This window comes from Lepidochelys olivacea (assembly GCF_965140295.1).
Source record: "Lepidochelys olivacea isolate rLepOli2 genome assembly, chromosome: 22".
Lineage (NCBI taxonomy): Eukaryota > Metazoa > Chordata > Testudines > Cheloniidae > Lepidochelys > Lepidochelys olivacea.
In genome coordinates, this window is record NC_140432.1 from 19,328,279 (window position 1) to 19,345,538 (window position 17,260).

Sequence of the window (17,260 nt, forward strand, 5' to 3'; positions counted from 1 at the left end):
TACAGTGTTTTACCAGCACTTACACACATATTCAAAGTTTGAGAACCAATATCTGTGCAACATGATTTCTCCTGGCTTGAAAAATCATCTTTTTCCTGGTGAAATGTGCCGATTTTTGTTCAGCTGAGCTGGGTCTGAAACTGTGCAATGGTGAAGTGAGAGGTGAAGCTTCAGACTCTGTCAGTTGCTATTTATTAGAAATTGTGGGTGAGTTTTGTTACTTGTTTGCTTTTATAAGGTAGAACAAAACCTACACTGAATAAAGGGTTCTTGGAAAATCAGGTCTCCATCAAGCTGAGATGTGCTCCTATTTAAATTTCTTGTCTGCCTTTTGGCTTGATTTAAAGTTACAGTGTGGTGATAAAAATCATATCTATTTTTACAAGTTCTTACCTCTAAATGCCTGAAATAACTTTTAAAATCAGATATCTTGTTCACCATTTGCACTGCTTGTTTACATCCTGCATTCCACTCAAATCATGACACAAGACTTGTCAGCTCGACTTTCTACTGTACAATAGATTTTCATTTCTGGTTCTCATGATGCTGTTGTGGGTCTAGACTGAGGGTTTACTTTTACTCATAGTAAAGAGCAGCTTGTATCTGCACTGCCCCAGGGGTAGACTAGGGAGCGAACAGTGACTCAGAGGGGCTCCCCACTTACTGCATAGAGGAAATTTGCTACTGGTATGGGTCAGCAACACTGGCCCATGTTTCATTCCTTCCACTCCCCACTCGCCTGTGCGGGAGAGGGAGCAATGACCCATGGAACATGCTGTCCTCCCATGCCCTGAGACGCCCCAACTCAAGCGAACGTATGCAGAAGAGTGGAGACGCATTATAATGACTGTTCAGGAGAAACTCAGCAGCCAGCATGTGTTGTGCAGCCTCTTCTGCACCTGATCCACAGAGAAGGCCAGACTGTTACAGCCCCTGCCGGCAAAGACTTGAGACTCCAGCTACAGTGACTCATGCTTTGAACATTGGAGGTCCTCTTACGATGCTACGTTTGTCAGCCAAGGTGGCCACCGACACACAAGCAGGTAATGCAACCCCTGATGTTGCCTTTACATGGAAAAGTTCCTTGAAGTGGAGAGCTCCTTTCCCAAAGACAGTATCACATGCACTAGGGATCTGCTTAGCCCCAGGAAGTCCAGCCATTCACTTAAGTCATTGCGGACGCATGGTTTAATTAACTCAGCAAAAATTCCTCCTTTCTCTTTCCCACTTTTGCTATTAATATTTTCTCACTATCTGATAATGCAGTAGAGCTAATTCTTTCTGGCTTTATAATGAATGGCATTGTAATGAAAAAGGTGAGGGATGCTTCAGGCAGCTTTTAATTATCTCACTGAGCAGGTAAAAGAACTTTATTCTTTGCTTCCCTTCCCCTCACCCTTACTTTGCTCTGAACGGTAGAGCGTGGTGCCTTGTTGTTTTCTAAAGACAGTGAGCATGCACTGCCATTCGCCATTTTCCTGCTGTTACTGAACAGGGAGTTTAAGGCTAGGTGGTTCGTTCTCCTTGGCTCCTCTTGCACATGGAATGGTAGAATGCCCAGCTGTTAGAGATACATTAGATATGGCCCTCAGTCAGCAAGTTTCTTAAACACATGTCTAACTTTAAGCAGGTGATTATTCCTATTGAAGTCAACGAGACGACTCACACACATCAAAATTAGGCTTGTGCTTACGAATTTTGTGGAATCAGACCCTAATCAGGCCAGGTCCTGGGGGCCTCCCTCAGACCAAATTCCCATTGGCTTCAGTCGACTTCACCGACAACAGCAGGAGCTGCAAATAACTGTGCAAGACCCTCAGTGGTTGGTCCAGGGTGTATGCCTTGGTTTGCCCTTGATTTCAGTAAGAATGGGATTAGGCCAGATCTTCCCCTGGTGTAAATCAGCATAGATCCATATTCTTGTAGCCAATCCTGTAATACTAACTAAAGATGTATCCACTAAGACAAAGAAATGAGGGTTATTTACAAGGGTAAAGCAGGTAAACGTACAGACACAAATGAGACACAGTCTTAGGTTCCAAAAGGTAATCGTTGTTGCTATAATTTGCAAGCTCTATATATCCTTTAGAGCTAACCTGACCCAAGCCGCTTGGGGATACCTTGTTATGCTTAGAAATATTGCCCTCTCCAATATTCCAAACAGCACAGTGATCACAATTTCTCCTTGGCAGGGATTTTTAACCCCTTCTCCCAGCATTCAAGCTGTGATGAGAGGAGGGCTTGTGCAGGTTCCCTTTTCATGGATGGGGGAATCAATCAACAGAGCAGTTTGTCCCCTGATATTCCACAATGGCTTGCCTAGTGTCTACAGGCCTTCTTTTGTTGGGAAGGAGAGGACACCTCTCGTGGTAAGCTAGCATTTCATACTTGGTAATGCTTCTCCCTTGACTGTGGGGTTTTAGGGTTTTAGCAAACACCTTTACAGTTACAGAGCAAACACTTAGCTATTACTGTATACCATGGGACACAGAGGTTATAAGTAAGATTAATACATGCAGCATCCTACAAGCATTTCATAAACACAAAAACACATTCTTATAACTCTAATATCTATTTTAATAATACTAACACACAGGTGAGACCGACAGGCTTCCAGCTACGCATTTGTCAGTGTGCACTGAGACCTAGGGGCCTTGGCATGAGCTGGCACCTGGTCTGCCAGTGTCGCAATCATAACAACCAGGTTGTTACATGAGTCAAACTTCTGAGCTATTAGACACTGAGCCCTACTGTGTTGAAGCTCTGGTTTCCCAAATTGGGACATAATGCTATCCACTTATCCCTGCTGCTTGTGCAGAATCAGAAAGTTAACAAATAAATCGGATATTTACAAGGGCCTGTGTTTATAACAGCATCAGCAAATCCATAAATCAAAAGCAACTCATACTGAAACTTTTTTGCAGTAAATCACAATCCTTGTCTTATAAATAAGGCATCTCAGATGCTTATTGATCACACCGACTAGTAAATCAACTGAGTTTCTATGGTAGGGGGAGGAGGGGAAGGGAAGGAATTTGGCAACCTGCCCCAATGTTTATGAACAGAGCTGGGGCATCTGTCCAGAAATGGATGGGGAGTTAAAGTCATCAGAAGTGGTAATTTGTTTTTAATTTATTTCCTTGGCTTTTATATATGACAGTACATCCTACACCAAGGGTCGGTCACAGGATGGCTTAGCAACTCACCAAAACACCCTCCTGGAAGCAGATTCTAGTACTTGGGGTTATTATAGCAATTTTATACATTCTTCCCCTGCGGGTTCCTAAAACCCACTAAACACAGTGTTTCCCCTGATCTCCTGCCAGTGAGTTAACTCCTTTATTTCAACACTCCCGTCCACTCCTCTTGCAGATGCGAAAATAAGAATAAGCTGCCCTTTGGGAGAGCTGAGGAAATAAATCTCACACCAACGGGGCAAGGGCTTCAATTCTAAACTGGAGAGTCGTCTTTTTCTTGTCCCCTCTCTAAATGCAGCCTTCAGAGCCAATCTCTAACCACTACAGACCAGAATGAGACCTGATGTGGCGGGAACATTGTCCCGCAGGTGCTACAGCGGGGTTCTTACACCTTCCAATGAAGCTTCTGGTGCTGGCCATTGTCAGAGGGAGACAGGACACTGGGCTAGATGGGCCATGTCACTAGACTGGCTAGATGAGCCAGGCCACTGTCAGAGAGACAGAACTCTGGGCTAGATGGGCCAAGGGTCTGATCCAGTCTGGCAATCTCTTTGCTGCTATGTTCCAGGCTCTCAGCCCTTCTTGGCCCCTGGTATAACTACTGGCGGCTGTTGATCACTATTGCTTGTGCACTCACTTGGCAACCATGTGGCAAATAATTTCCTCAAGAAATAGGCACCAGCACCGTTCCCTCGCAAGATTGGTTACCCTGGGGAAGAGCTCTCTGCACAACCAGAAATGCTTGGTGGATTCCCTCCTCCGCGGGATTCATGGAGCTCTTGTGCAAGAAGCACCTTGTGAGATATTCGGTATTCTGCTTCTCACAGAATCTTGCTTTGCATGGGTCTCAATGGCCTATATTTTCCCCCTGGGGAATGTGTATAATCATCTCGGGCTCGCTCCTACAAGGCACTGAGCAAAGTATTTAGACACATGATTAAAGTTAGGCATGTGCTTAAGTCACGTTGACATCACATGTTTAAGCACTTTGCTGGGTCTGGGCCAGTGGGGTCAGCACCTACCAGGATTGAGCCCTTAGCTCTGACTCATCAGTTCATCCTTATTCAGCCCAGCACTTGAGCACCTACATAACTCTAAGCACTCCATGGAAGTCGCTGGGACTTGGGCAGGTGCTTAAGTGCTTTGCTGGATCAAGGCCCTGGGAAGTATTTCAGTGTCCCCTGGAGACACAAGCTCTTCGCTGTACACTCATTCCCTATTGACGGGGGCCCTGAAAGCTGCTGGGATGGAGCAATGGCCTGCCCACTGCAGCACACCATGTAAACGGAAACCATACAAAGCTGGGCAAAGGAAAGGAGTCACCTAAGGCACCCCTCCCACCCCGGGCTGGTGCTCCGCATTCCCCAGAGTGATGTGATCTCCCTGGCTTCAGAGCACATTTAAATTTGTTGAAGGCTGTTTTCGTGGTTTGAGCTATGAAGTGGAATTCATAATCTCCTGCAATGACCAGTGAAAATAGCCACATTACATGGTTTCCCATTGAACATTTCTTTATCGTGGCTACTGTGGAGTTGTTTCTTTCTATTAACTGTAGGACTCCCATTCTTAAAAAAAGGAGGGACCAGCCAGTATCTTCCTATTTTCTATTTTTTCCCCCCTCATTGTACTTATTGGGAAATGGAGGCACAGAGAGGTGAAATGACTTGCCCCAACTCATACAGAGAGTTACATTCAGGGCTTGTCTGCACTTATCATGCTCAGCACCTGCCGTGCTTAGTGAAGACGCTACCTACACCGACTGGGGGATCATCTCCTGTCGACGTTTGTACTCCACCTCCCCAAGAGCTAGTAGCTATGTCTCTGGGAGAAGACCTCCCATCGACATAGTGCTGTCTACACAAGGAGTTCGATCGGTACAACTGCATCACTCAGGGGGCATGGCTTTTAGTAATTTTACTCACATACGTTTGTAGCATACACCAGGGTTCAAAAGCACAGCTCTCCTAAGTCCAGGTGCTGTGTATTAATGACCCAACCAAGCTTCTGCTGTCAAAGTCCTCCAGCTTCCCCCAATTATTCAAATCTCTTCTGACTACAAACTTTATGAGTACATTAGATTATTGGTGTTCCTGCTTCCAGTCCCAAATGGAAATGTAACATGGACAGTCTCCATGGTGATATTTTTGCTGGTAGGGAAATGAACTTTTTCCCCTTGTGAAAAATTTTGATGGAAATATATTTTGTCAAAAATTTTCTCAAAAGTTTTTTTGGTTTTTTTTTAAAAACCAAAAACATTTTCAACAGCCAAAACCCAAAATGTTTCAGATTTCAGGGTTTCGGGTTTTTAAATGAAAAGCCACATAGTTTGGATTAAAATTATTTTTTTCCCCACAAAAATTTCCATTTGATAAAAAAGACATTTACCAAAATTTTCAACCAACTCTGCTTCCCTATCTGACTACGAGTTTAGGCCACTAAAGTCAATGGACTATTCAGACCACATAAAGTTAAGCAGATGCATAAATCTTCACAAGATCAGGGCTTAAAAGTACAGGAAAAAGCAACAGGGACCTGTAGCACAAAAATCATAATCATTAAAAAATATGTGAATATCTTCAAACAATAGAAAGTACCCATCAGTGCTGAGAGATTGCAGGGATGGGCACAAGATAGATTAGATAGAGGAACTAGTAAAAAATGGGAACACTTTTCACAACCATTTTCTTGATTAAAGTCAATGAAGTTTTTTCATTGAAAAATCGTAATTTGGAACATTTTGGCCACCTCTAATAGATAGAAAGATAGAAATATTCAGGGCTTGTTTCCGATTGCTTCATATTTGACCTAACCTGGTCACCCTTAGCACACAGCCATCTTAAAGCTCTTTCCTTAAGAACTCTCTCTTCTGGGATGCTTACAGAAGATTGCCACATGACAATGGCTTGGCAAATGGGACCTAATTCAAAGCCTGTTGAAGTCCATGTGAGTCTATCCAATGACTTACATGTGCTCTGGATTACTCAGAGGTAATTATTTTTTAACCTAAAATTGTTCTTTCAACATTGACCCGTTTTCCATGCAAAGTTGTCGGTTTGTGAAATATGTCTATTTTTTTTTCATTCGTTGTCATTTTCTGTTTTAAGCAGTTTTTTTTAAACAGAATCTTTAATGTTTGAAATAGACTAATTGCAGTTCCCGAGTGACCAAAACTCATTTTCTAAACATTTCTTATTTTGAAAATGGAAAATGATCAATAGAAATTGTCAATTAAATTTTTTGCAAAAAAGGTTCTGAGAAAACATGTAAAAAAACCAAACAAACAAAAAAAGGAGATGAAAATGACTTTAAAAATGTTCACACAATTTATTTTCATTTTTTGATCAACTCTGCTATTAAATGTGCAAAAACCCTCTTGCTTTACTGTTACCTCGTTATATCATTAAATAAATAAGATTGTCTTCCCACCTCTACACAGCCCCTACTTTGGGTGTCACTTACCTGTGGCATCTTACCTGTTGGACTGTGACCTCTCTGGTCCAGATATTGTCTTTGTATTACTTGCTTGTACTGCACATAGTACAATGGGTCCATGAACCACATTACTGACGGGGGCTCCCTAGGAACTAAGAAAATACAAATCAATAAACACGTAAACATGAACTCATAATAATTTGCTCAATCACCGTTGCAGGGAGTATATCTGAACACATTTTAAGCCAGACCAGCTGGCTGCAACACAGACAGCATTTAAGAAATAGGCTACTAGATTCTGGCTGGTCATATGAAACCACTCATCCTTGATTTCCCTCCCCTCTTCCTATTTTCAGTTGGGGTCCCTCCATTCTGGTCCAGTCCCCACCCCAATGAATCTACTGATGACTATGGGCTGGTTACGGCTGCTGATCCTGAGGATTATCCCAGCTGGGGATTTATTCCCTAAATCAACAGAGAGCTTGGCAGGGCCAGGAAAGACGCGGGTGATTATATTTAGTCTCTTGTTCCTCTGACTGGATTGTGCATCACAAAAGAATGCTAATGCTCAGTGTCTTTATGAAAGCACTCGAGTTCATCAGCTTTGCAAAGAAGTGAAATTAAATCAAGATTTAATTGGGATATGCATGTTTTATTCATGGTACTATCCGCAGGAGAAGCCAGACAGTTGAAGGTAAAGAGGAAAAAAAAATTCTTTTGAAAAGTTGTTTCTCTCTGATTAAATAGAGATAGTTTCCCACTTCAAAGGAAATGCTTCTTTAATGTATTTTAAATGCTTGAATGCGCATGATGCCTCTGTGCATAAGGCTGACAAGGGCAACATGGGCTTTCTCCCGTTCCTTCTTACTATGGCCTCTAAAGCAGGTTTGCTGCCCCAGAACAGCATGCATGGAATGGCCTGCAGCAAGTCAAATGTGCATTCAGATTTTTAATGGCTTTTGTGTACAATGGCAGAGAGGCTGGGCCAGACTCCTTGGGATCATAAAAGAACCCAGCCAAACTTTTGTCCCAGTCTTAGCTCAGCTCTGCAAACAGACTCTGTGAAAATGGCACCTTCTTAATGCTCCCTTTGAATGATCTCTGGGTCTGGTCCACCGACTAAACTCACACTCCCATTTGCCCTGCAGAGCCAGCACTGGTCGGAGAGAGGGAGTGGGGTTGTGTTCATTCTTGTGCATCATCATCAGTAGAATTATTTACTCCGTTCCAACTGGAGTCCTGTTCATGGCTATAGAGTTTGGCCAGGAGGTGTCACTGGGGTCATAATTAAAAGACAAGGGGTGTACGGTGGTTGCTGAGGGGCTAATTTGACCTGAATAATCTTTCTTCCTGGTGGCACATGAAAAAGGCAGAACCCAGCTTGACTTTCAGATTGTAGGCTGAGTTGGCAAGGCTGGCAGTGTTGTGAGGTAAACAAGCAAATACTCTGGACCAAAGCTCTGAAGCTTTGCCTCCTCAGATAAAATCAGAGCTCCAGAATGCTGTGGGTGGAGTGGGGTGAAACCTGGGGCCACCTCACCTCACCCTAGACCGAGTTCTCCATTGTGCCGCATACCTTCTGTCACTGTTGACACCAGGGCAAAGTCATATTCCGATGCAGTGAGCTGTAGCTCACGAAAGCTCATGCTCAAATAAATGTGTTTTCTCTAAGGTGCCACAAGTCCTCCTGTTCTTTTATTCCGAGGAAGAGCACCCACGGTGCATTTATTTTGCACTTGTGTCAGTGTCAGGTACTGGTAGCTCAGGCCTTGGGCATACAGAGGGCTATAGGTGTTGGAGTATGCAGCATGCACAGGACAATCAGTAAAAAGCTCAGGAGTGAAATTGCATGCAGGTGCTTGCTCTGTTTTCCCCCGTATTGTCTAGGATTAGCGCTAATAACGTTGGGGTGATGGACACATCTGCTTTGGTCTACCCTGAGCCCTGTCAAAATTTACAGACTTGGATTACAGGACAATCATGCTGAGTGAACATTGCTAATGTGGCTGTGATTCCCCCCCCACACACACACACCCTTTCACATTTTAATGTAAACGCTGCAAGACCTGCTTTATTTTTACACATTTTATTCTTGTTAGCAAGAGTGGGGAACAGAAGGAGGCAAACACAGCAGTGAGATATGGGGAAGGAGGAGCTAGACATGGCACAAAGGCTGAAGAATGAGTGAAATGGAAGAGTATTTATAGGTTACAGTAGGGGTGAAGCAAAATGGGAAATGAAAATAGGCAGGGGAGCACGGTGGGGGGAGAGAGATGAGGGATAAGGGAGAGAGAAGAAAGAAAATGAGGCATATCTAACTTAGTTCATTTGGACTCTACTCTTCAGGGTCGCTGGGATTTGAACATGCTCAAAGTTAAGCACCTGCTTAAATGCTGTCTTGAATAGGGATGGACATAAGTGCTTTCTTACCAGCACCCATCACCGTATTACCTGAGTGTCTGAATTTGGGAAGCACCGGGCAAAAGGCTCCTTGAGAGCTTTGGAGAAAAGGTCGATGTGCATGAACCCAGGGCTCTGCTGGGAAATGCTCCTCACCTCTTCCTCTCCTGCTGCTTGTGTCCTCGTCAGTTCAGGTGCTGGACGCAGACGAGAAATGCATCCACCAATGAGGATACAGGTGAGGGGACCGAGAGGGGCAGAATTAGAGTAGGGGACTAGGAGAGACCTGGATACAGCAGGCAGAAAAGTGATGGGACAGCAGGAAGGAGAAGAGTCTGGCTCACACATGGAGATAACACCAGCGATGGCATGCACTCACACTCACACACACACAGAAAGGCAGAGCCACGGGAAGGGGGAACATAACACAGAAGAGGCACAAAAGCAAGACTTTGAGGATACAGGGAACTTTTTGCTTCCTTTAAAATTAAAATCAGTAGTTAATCCATTGCAGCACCGCAGCTTGTAGGGTGGGGGAAGCAAATCTACACTGCAAGGTTTGTGCCATTCCAGGTGGGAATTTTTGCATAAAGGCCCTTTTGTTCATTGGCTGTGCCTGGCAAAAACTACAATTGGAAAACAGAAAAAATGCGACAACTCTGTAACTTGTGCCCTTCAGAAGCAGCCCCTTTGCGTTCGCCTTTTCGTAAAGCTGCTGCCTTGGGAATCTCAGATCTTTGTTAAGAAAAGGACATGCAAAAGAAACATACGTTCTCCAGGAGACTCATTACTCAAACGGTTCCAGATCCAGAGAACGAGTGGCGGTGACTTTGGAAGATGAACAATCTTATCTCCTGGGTGAAAAGGACCATTTGTTGTTTACTGTCCAGGAGAGAAAACTCACAATAGACATGAGGGGAACTTGGAGAATAGCTAAGCAAAAGTCACTGAATGAGCTGAGAAGGAAAAAGAAATATCCTGCGCTGAACCAGTGACATTGTATTCAGCTGAGGCACAAACTCTTCCCCAGTGCAAAGCTAGCTCAGTGGAATTAATTAAAAAACAACCATCTTCTTGTCAGTCATGTTTGAGTGTCATTTTCTGGTTAGTTCAGTTTGTAACCCAACATAAATGGGGTCCAGGCAGTTCCTCCCGGCCCCTTCCCCACCCACACAAGAAAGGACTGACTGGAAATTCATTCTGTAGCTGTTATTAACTAACTAATTCATGAAACCCACCTTAAGGTACCACACCAGCATGAAGCTGGTTAAAACGACTCTAACAGAACTTTAGGATGCAAAATCAGGTTTTCAATTAAATAAATTGCACAAAGTGTTGGCTTTTCATGGAAAACGTTGGAGTTTTGGTCAAAATATGTTGGCTGAAAATGGGAGTTATGGAGCACCATGCAAGTTGTAGTTTGCTTCTCTTGCCCCCATTCTCCTCTAAGGGCCAAGATCCCCAGCTGGACCCCATCTCCCACAGTGGACCACAGCTCGGGATGCCACGATACACAGCTTCCCCCCACCACGAGTTCAGTTTGGGGCCGAAATATTTTGGTTTTTGAGGTTTTCAGTCAAAAATAGAAATTGTTGATCCAAAATTCATTTCTCCAGTGAGGGAGCAGGGAGTGTCTGGGATCTAAAAGCATTGACAGCATTGGCCTCATGAAGGCTGCCCAGTCGGGTTTCTATTGGATTTCTAGGCAACTATTGTTACATAATTGCTTGTTTAGTCTGGAGATTGCAATGCCAAATCCTGGTTCACCCAGGACATCAGTTAGTTGGTCTCTGTAGTGTCTGGAGGAGTCATAGTTCAGATTCCAGAGGAGATCAAGGCTGGACAGAGGCATGAAATTTGCTGGCATATCTTTAATCAAAAGAGATTTTACATCCTGCCACTGCTGAATGGCATCTATTAATGATAAAAGTTCCCATGGTTTATAATTACCAGTTTGACGAGTTCATGGGTTCTCTGTTAATTATTATAATTAGCTTTCACTCAGTGAGGATACAGGAGTTTAACAACAATATTAACAATGGGAGGACTACTATCAAGAATTAACTACAAAGACCTGACTAGAAAGATTTCCTCCCGACTGCCAGTGAGACTTATTAATGAACAAGAACCCTGCTTTTTTTCCTTCAGTCTTGCTTAACTCAGCAACTGGCTTGAAAGGTGTTCAGATAGTTAAAAGCAATAGTTTTGTCCACATGTTAAAGTGCCAGCATTGGAAATATGAACCAACCCTGTGCTGCTTAAAATAGGATTGAGCTTGAAACCAGTACACACAAGGAAATTATAAGCTAAGGATGCCACAGACCACCTGGCACTTAGGAGAAAGTTGCTTGTGCTCAGTTTGCTCAGCTCAGCATTTTAAAACCTTCCTCCAAAGACTGCCACGTTTCGCCACGTAGCCGCTGTGAAATGGCCATGTGTATAGATATATTGCTCCCCGTGGGCCTCTTTGCATCTCCCTAGGCTGTTGGGTAGGCATACTCTGCCAGCTCTGCCCAGGGAGTGATTTGGGATGGGTGGATCTGCAGGAAGAGGGGAGGAAGAAGAGGCATTGAGGGCAATCCTGAGCACTGGCAATCCCGAGCACTGGCAATCCCCCACAGCAGCAGGGATGCCTTTGGGGATGCTCTAGCATGCAGAGGGGGCCAACGAGGCTGCACAGCCCCAGAATGGGGGCAGTGGTCTGTCCTCAATCCCAGGGGTAGCCCTGACACCAGCCACAGGGATGAATTCGCCCCTCATGCTTAGGAAAGGAACAGAAAGACACCACTGGCCAGAGCCAAGCAGGATGCAACATGATACATGCGCCTACATGCGATGCCCCATCTATCCTTGTTCTGAGCCCCCATCTCCCATTTTCAGCAGCCCCGGGCCCTAACACCGCTCTGCTAATGTATCAAACTCCAATCCACGTGCACTCGGGGATCTGGCATCTTTTCATCTCTCCGCCTATATCCTTCAGGGGTGTAGCCCACCCTGGCCTCGACAACCACACAAATGCCTCCCTGGCTCGTGGTTACATTGGATACCTGGGGCTACCAGCATGATGGAGTTACTCCTATTTTACACCAGTGCACTGGCCACCTGATACAATGACCACTAAGGCAATGGGACTCCCTTACGGAATTCAGTGGACTTTGAGTCAGGGCATGTGTGGAAAGAGAATCATGACAGCATGCTCGATTCCCCTCTCGCTTATGCCACATCTACACCAGTGAGTGCACTGATTCACTGGAATGACCCCTATTTACACTGGTGTGAGTGAAGGAGAATTGGGCCCAATGAACATATTTTTGTATGCATATGTTCAACACCATACACTCCGAAGTAGCATAGCCAAGGAGGTCTTAAGACCCAGTGATTAAATTTCTGCTAAAGCCTTTCCTCCAAGGAATACACAGCAAGAGACAATAGGCTGAGCAAATATTAGAAAAATATCAATTTTCTGCCTTCCCCAATTTGCTGAAGATGAATGGATTGACTTCTCAAACACAGCAAGATCTTGACAGCAAAGCTGGATTCAAGATCAACATCGCTCAACTTCTCCCCTAATTTCCAAGTTCAAACGTATACAAAATATTTATCTAAAGTACAGAGGCGCTCAGAGAACCAAGCTGTGCAAATAATTAGTTATCTTAAGCTGTTTCACACCTGAAACAGAAGGGTTTTTTTTTTTAATTTTTAATCACATCTTTGTGGAACTGAGGTAATGACTAAGCAGCTTGTGGGGATAGTCAACTAGATCAATATTATCAGCAGAAAATGCCTTATGACACCCATGTAAATCTGTCTGAGATCTGAAACCCTAACATGAAGGAAGTACAGTCACAAAGAGAAAGATTTAGGAGAAGCGGATAGTGCCTGCAGCTGGGAACCAAATATGCAGCCTCTCATCTCTAGGGCTGTGTCTTCACTGTGATGAAAGGGGTGGATTGGGTGTGTTTTTTTAGAGCAAACATTGAGATAGCTGTCTCAATGTGAAATTCTGGTGCAGACAAAGCACAGGTAGCCTCAATGTAGCTAGTTAAGCTCAACTGTGTACCCCTCACATGGGGTTTACTATACCTGTTCACAGTGAAGATATTGTCCAGGTCACTGCTGAGGATCCAGCCCAGGTCAAGAGTGATTGAAGAAAATCACTGAAGGTCACTAGGAGGCCTATGTGAAATGAGGTGGGGGTCTGAGTCCTTGAAGTCATAGATATCTGCATATAATGCTACCACCCCCAACTAGTGCTACCTGCCCCCCTCATCATTCTTAGCAGGAACTAAGGATTAGAGCTGGTAGGGAATTTAACACTGAACCATTTTTCATCAGAAAGGGCCAGTTAGTTGACACGGAAGCTGTTCACAGAAAAGGGTTGCTTTCAGTGAATTTCCCATTTTAAAAAAAAAAGTTGAAAAAAATACATTGAGATTGTCAAAACATTCTGCTTCAACGTTTTTCAACCAAAACCTTCCATTTTTTATCTGATGCTACTTTTCATTGAGAAATGTAAGTTAATTTATAGTAAAATGTTAATTAAACAAATCAGAAGATATTTTGATTGCTCAGACCCAGATTTTTTTTCCAGACTTTTGATTCATGAAAATTTGAGATTTTGACTTTTCATCCTCATTCCAAAAGGGAAAGTTTTTTGAAATCTCAAAAATTTTCACAGTATGGGAAAAATGTTTCCTACCTACCTCTACTAAGGATAGAAGGGCTGCAGAGCTTGAGAACGACAAAGAACACACTATGAAAGACAACTGTGTCTATGTTCCATGATGTTATATTCAATTGCTTTCCCCAATACAAAGGACCTAGAGCCCCACCTGGCAGGGTCCTAGAGCCCGGGCTACAGCACAAGCCCAAATGTCTACACTGTAATTAAACAGCCCCTTTAGCCTGAGCCAGCTGGCGCAGGTTTTTAATTGCAGTGTAGGCATACCCATAGACACAATTTTAACTGTTTGACTACCACTGAGTGGTGTCTAAGCAGAATGCACCTGTGCTTTGCTGCTGAATGCATTAGGGAAAAGTCCAGGTGGATTACACCTGCTGTGCTGTGTCATGTACCCTTCTTCGGGTTTAGTATGTTACAGGTTGGTCTACTTCTCAGCAAGCAACTTCTGTAAATCTCCAACTCCCACTGTTTTCAACAAAAAGAACAGGAGTACTTGTGGCACCTTAGAGACTAACCAATTTATTTGAGCATGAGCTTTCGTGAGCTATGAATGCATCCGATGAAGTGAGCTGTAGCTCACAGAAGCTTATGCTCAAATAAATTGGTTAGTCTCTAAGGTGCCACAAGTCCTCCTTTTCTTTTTGCGAATACAGACTAACACGGCTGTTACTCTGAAACCTGTTTTCAACAGATTACTAACAGATCAGACTAATAACACCGCCTCTTTCTTGTCTAGCCCTTTTCATCCACCGGTCTCAAAGTGCTTTACAAAGGAGATCAGGACCATTATCCCTGTTTAACAGAGGTGGAAACTGAGGCCAAGAGAGGGGACATTGCTTGCCCAAGGTCACTCAGAAGACCAGTTGTAGAGCATGGAAGAGAGCGCTGGTCTTTCTAAGCCCCAGTCCGCTGCTCTGTCCACACTGCTGGCCAAATAACCGCAGAGCAGAAAGTGTGATGGTGGCTCAGTTGTTAAAAATGATGTCATAGCGTAACATCCCTTCCAAAACCCAATTATAAAATACTTCTAATTTTTTTCCCACTTAGCTATTAGCATAAGTAATTTACTTATGAAATTCCCAGGGGGAGGAAATTCTTGCAAACATCTCAAAGCCACAGACAAAGGTAAAAACCACATCATAATACATTTAACAAGTGAAAGTACAAACCACAGAAAAACAGACCAGGAGATGGAGGTGATGGGGGTTGTGTGCATGTGTGACAAGAACCCATTCCCCTTCTGGGAAATTATTGAAGGTTTAGCACCAGGGAACAGATAGTTTAAGTGAAGGGAAACTTCTGATTCCCCCCTTGCAAATAAATCCCCATTTAACACAAGCATAACTATGGGGATGCTGGCTTACTCCTCTCTCTCTCTCTCTCTCTCTCTCACTCTCACAGCCTTCTGGGAAATTCCTTTGAACATTTGCAATCTGAGAGTGCAGGCCCTGAGATTTGTTAGACATGTCTGACTTTATTATTTTTTTAAAAGGGGGATATTATCTCCCACCTCCCAAGGGAAGGGGGAAAGGGAAAAGTCACCAATATGGAGAGGCTGGAGATGGGCTGCAGTGTCTTATTATTTTAAAAAATATATTAAAATATACAGACAGAAATATGCTCTTGCTTTATAACTGAATTCTGTCCTCTAAATATTTCATTTCCGACTAATGCATGAGCCAAATGGAAATTTTCAAGCAAAACTGCACTACTTAGAACATGCTAAATTATTGATTCAACCAGGGAAAAAAGAAAAAGGAAGAAAGCGCGCCATGCTGCTGTTGAGTTTGCTCGCCTGGCCCATTCTATGCACCAGTGGGCACCTGGGCAGGCATTACCAGCCCCAGGATCTGCACACACTCCCCCTTTGAACTCTTGGAAGGGGAAGTGGAATTTCATCGTGGAGTGTGGTGAGGGAACGACAGAGATGCAGGGGCTCAAGGAAAATTTTTTAGCTGAGAGCAATTGCCCTTCTCTGGCCAGGAGATGCGGGAAGGAGCGGGTGACTTGAAGGAGACGAGTTAGTGTTCATGGCAGGCCATGAACTACCACTGCCAGAACGTGGGATGGAAGCAGAAGCTTGATGCACCAGCTTGCTGGAGGCCGGAGAGAGCAGCAGGTGTGACAAACGTGCCAAGTCCTCCATGTAGGGACAGGAGTTGCTGTGAGCATCCTGCACGTTAACACAGCCAAGATTCACGCTACATCTTCGGTGATCCAGGGGCAGGGGTTGGGGTGTGAGAGCCCAGTACAAGGGCCGATACGAGCTTCACAATGCTGGCCTCAGCTGGCAGTCCCCCTTCCCCGGCTAGCCATTTCATCTGCGCTAACCCAGTGCTGTGCGGTAACCGTGCTGAGCTGGCCGGGGGCTCCCCTCCAACTTGCGACTGACCCTCCAAATCATCCGTCCAGTAGGAGACTCACTGAACTGGTCTAGTCTGGGAATTGGCCCCTCCTGGATGAGCGGGGCATGAACTTCACTAAGCTGCATGAGGCTGAACATGGTGGCAGGAGCTGTACAGCATGGACTCCACGGAGTGCCTGCTCGCTACCTTACAGTGCCCTCTCCGGGGCTTTGTGCTGGCCAACTCCCTACTGGCCTTGGACACGTCCCTGGACTCAGCACCCTCTGCAAACATGCATCTCACCTAGTTCTCCCTCACTTAACTACCAGCCACGAGTGCCATCCCTGCACTGCCCCTGCTACAGCCAAACAAACAGTTCCTGAGGAAAGATTTGAATCAATAGGAAATTGAATTTCCAACTAGATGAAAGTGTCCATGGATGGAGTCTGCTTTCATTGGGAACTTCCAATTTTTCATCAATCCCTTTCCCCCCAAAGAAATCATTTCCACAATTTTGTTGACACTTTCAGTGGAAAATCCCTCATTTCCCAGCTGGCCCGGGGGGGCGGTGGACGAGTTACCCTGAAGAACGGACATTATCGTGCACAAGCTGCTTTCTCCCTCACCCTCATGAAAAAAAAATCTATAAAGAAAAGTCACTTGGTGCTCACGCCGGAGGAAAAAAAGATGGCTGACTCTGAGGGTACAGATACACTACAGAAACTGGCCTAGTCTTTTTGTGCAGATGCAGCCTACAGAAACAGAAGGGATTTTTCTGTCAGGATAGGAACACGACTGTCCTGAATGCAATTAGTAATTTTGACAGATGTCCTCTTCTGCCAATACAGACACAGCCACGGCATGGTTACATTGGGCATTGGTGTGATTTTTACCTGGCTCTGACTGAAGTAGCAATCATCTCTTTTTTTGGCTTCTCTTAACCACACTGCTATCACTTGCCAGGCCCAAATAAAGTGCCAGATCTGGAAGGTTTTACAGAAGGAAAACCATGGAGGAATATTTGTTCTCTGTTATTTATACTGCATGTAATAACTTTTTTTCTTCAGTGATTATATTTGCATGAGCTCTTCCTTGAGGGTGTCTTGCTCAAAAATGCTTTTTAGCCTATTGAAGCTAAGTACCACGTTAGGGAGAAGAGGAATAGGAAGAGTTTGACTCATCTAGTTTCAGCTAACAGAACC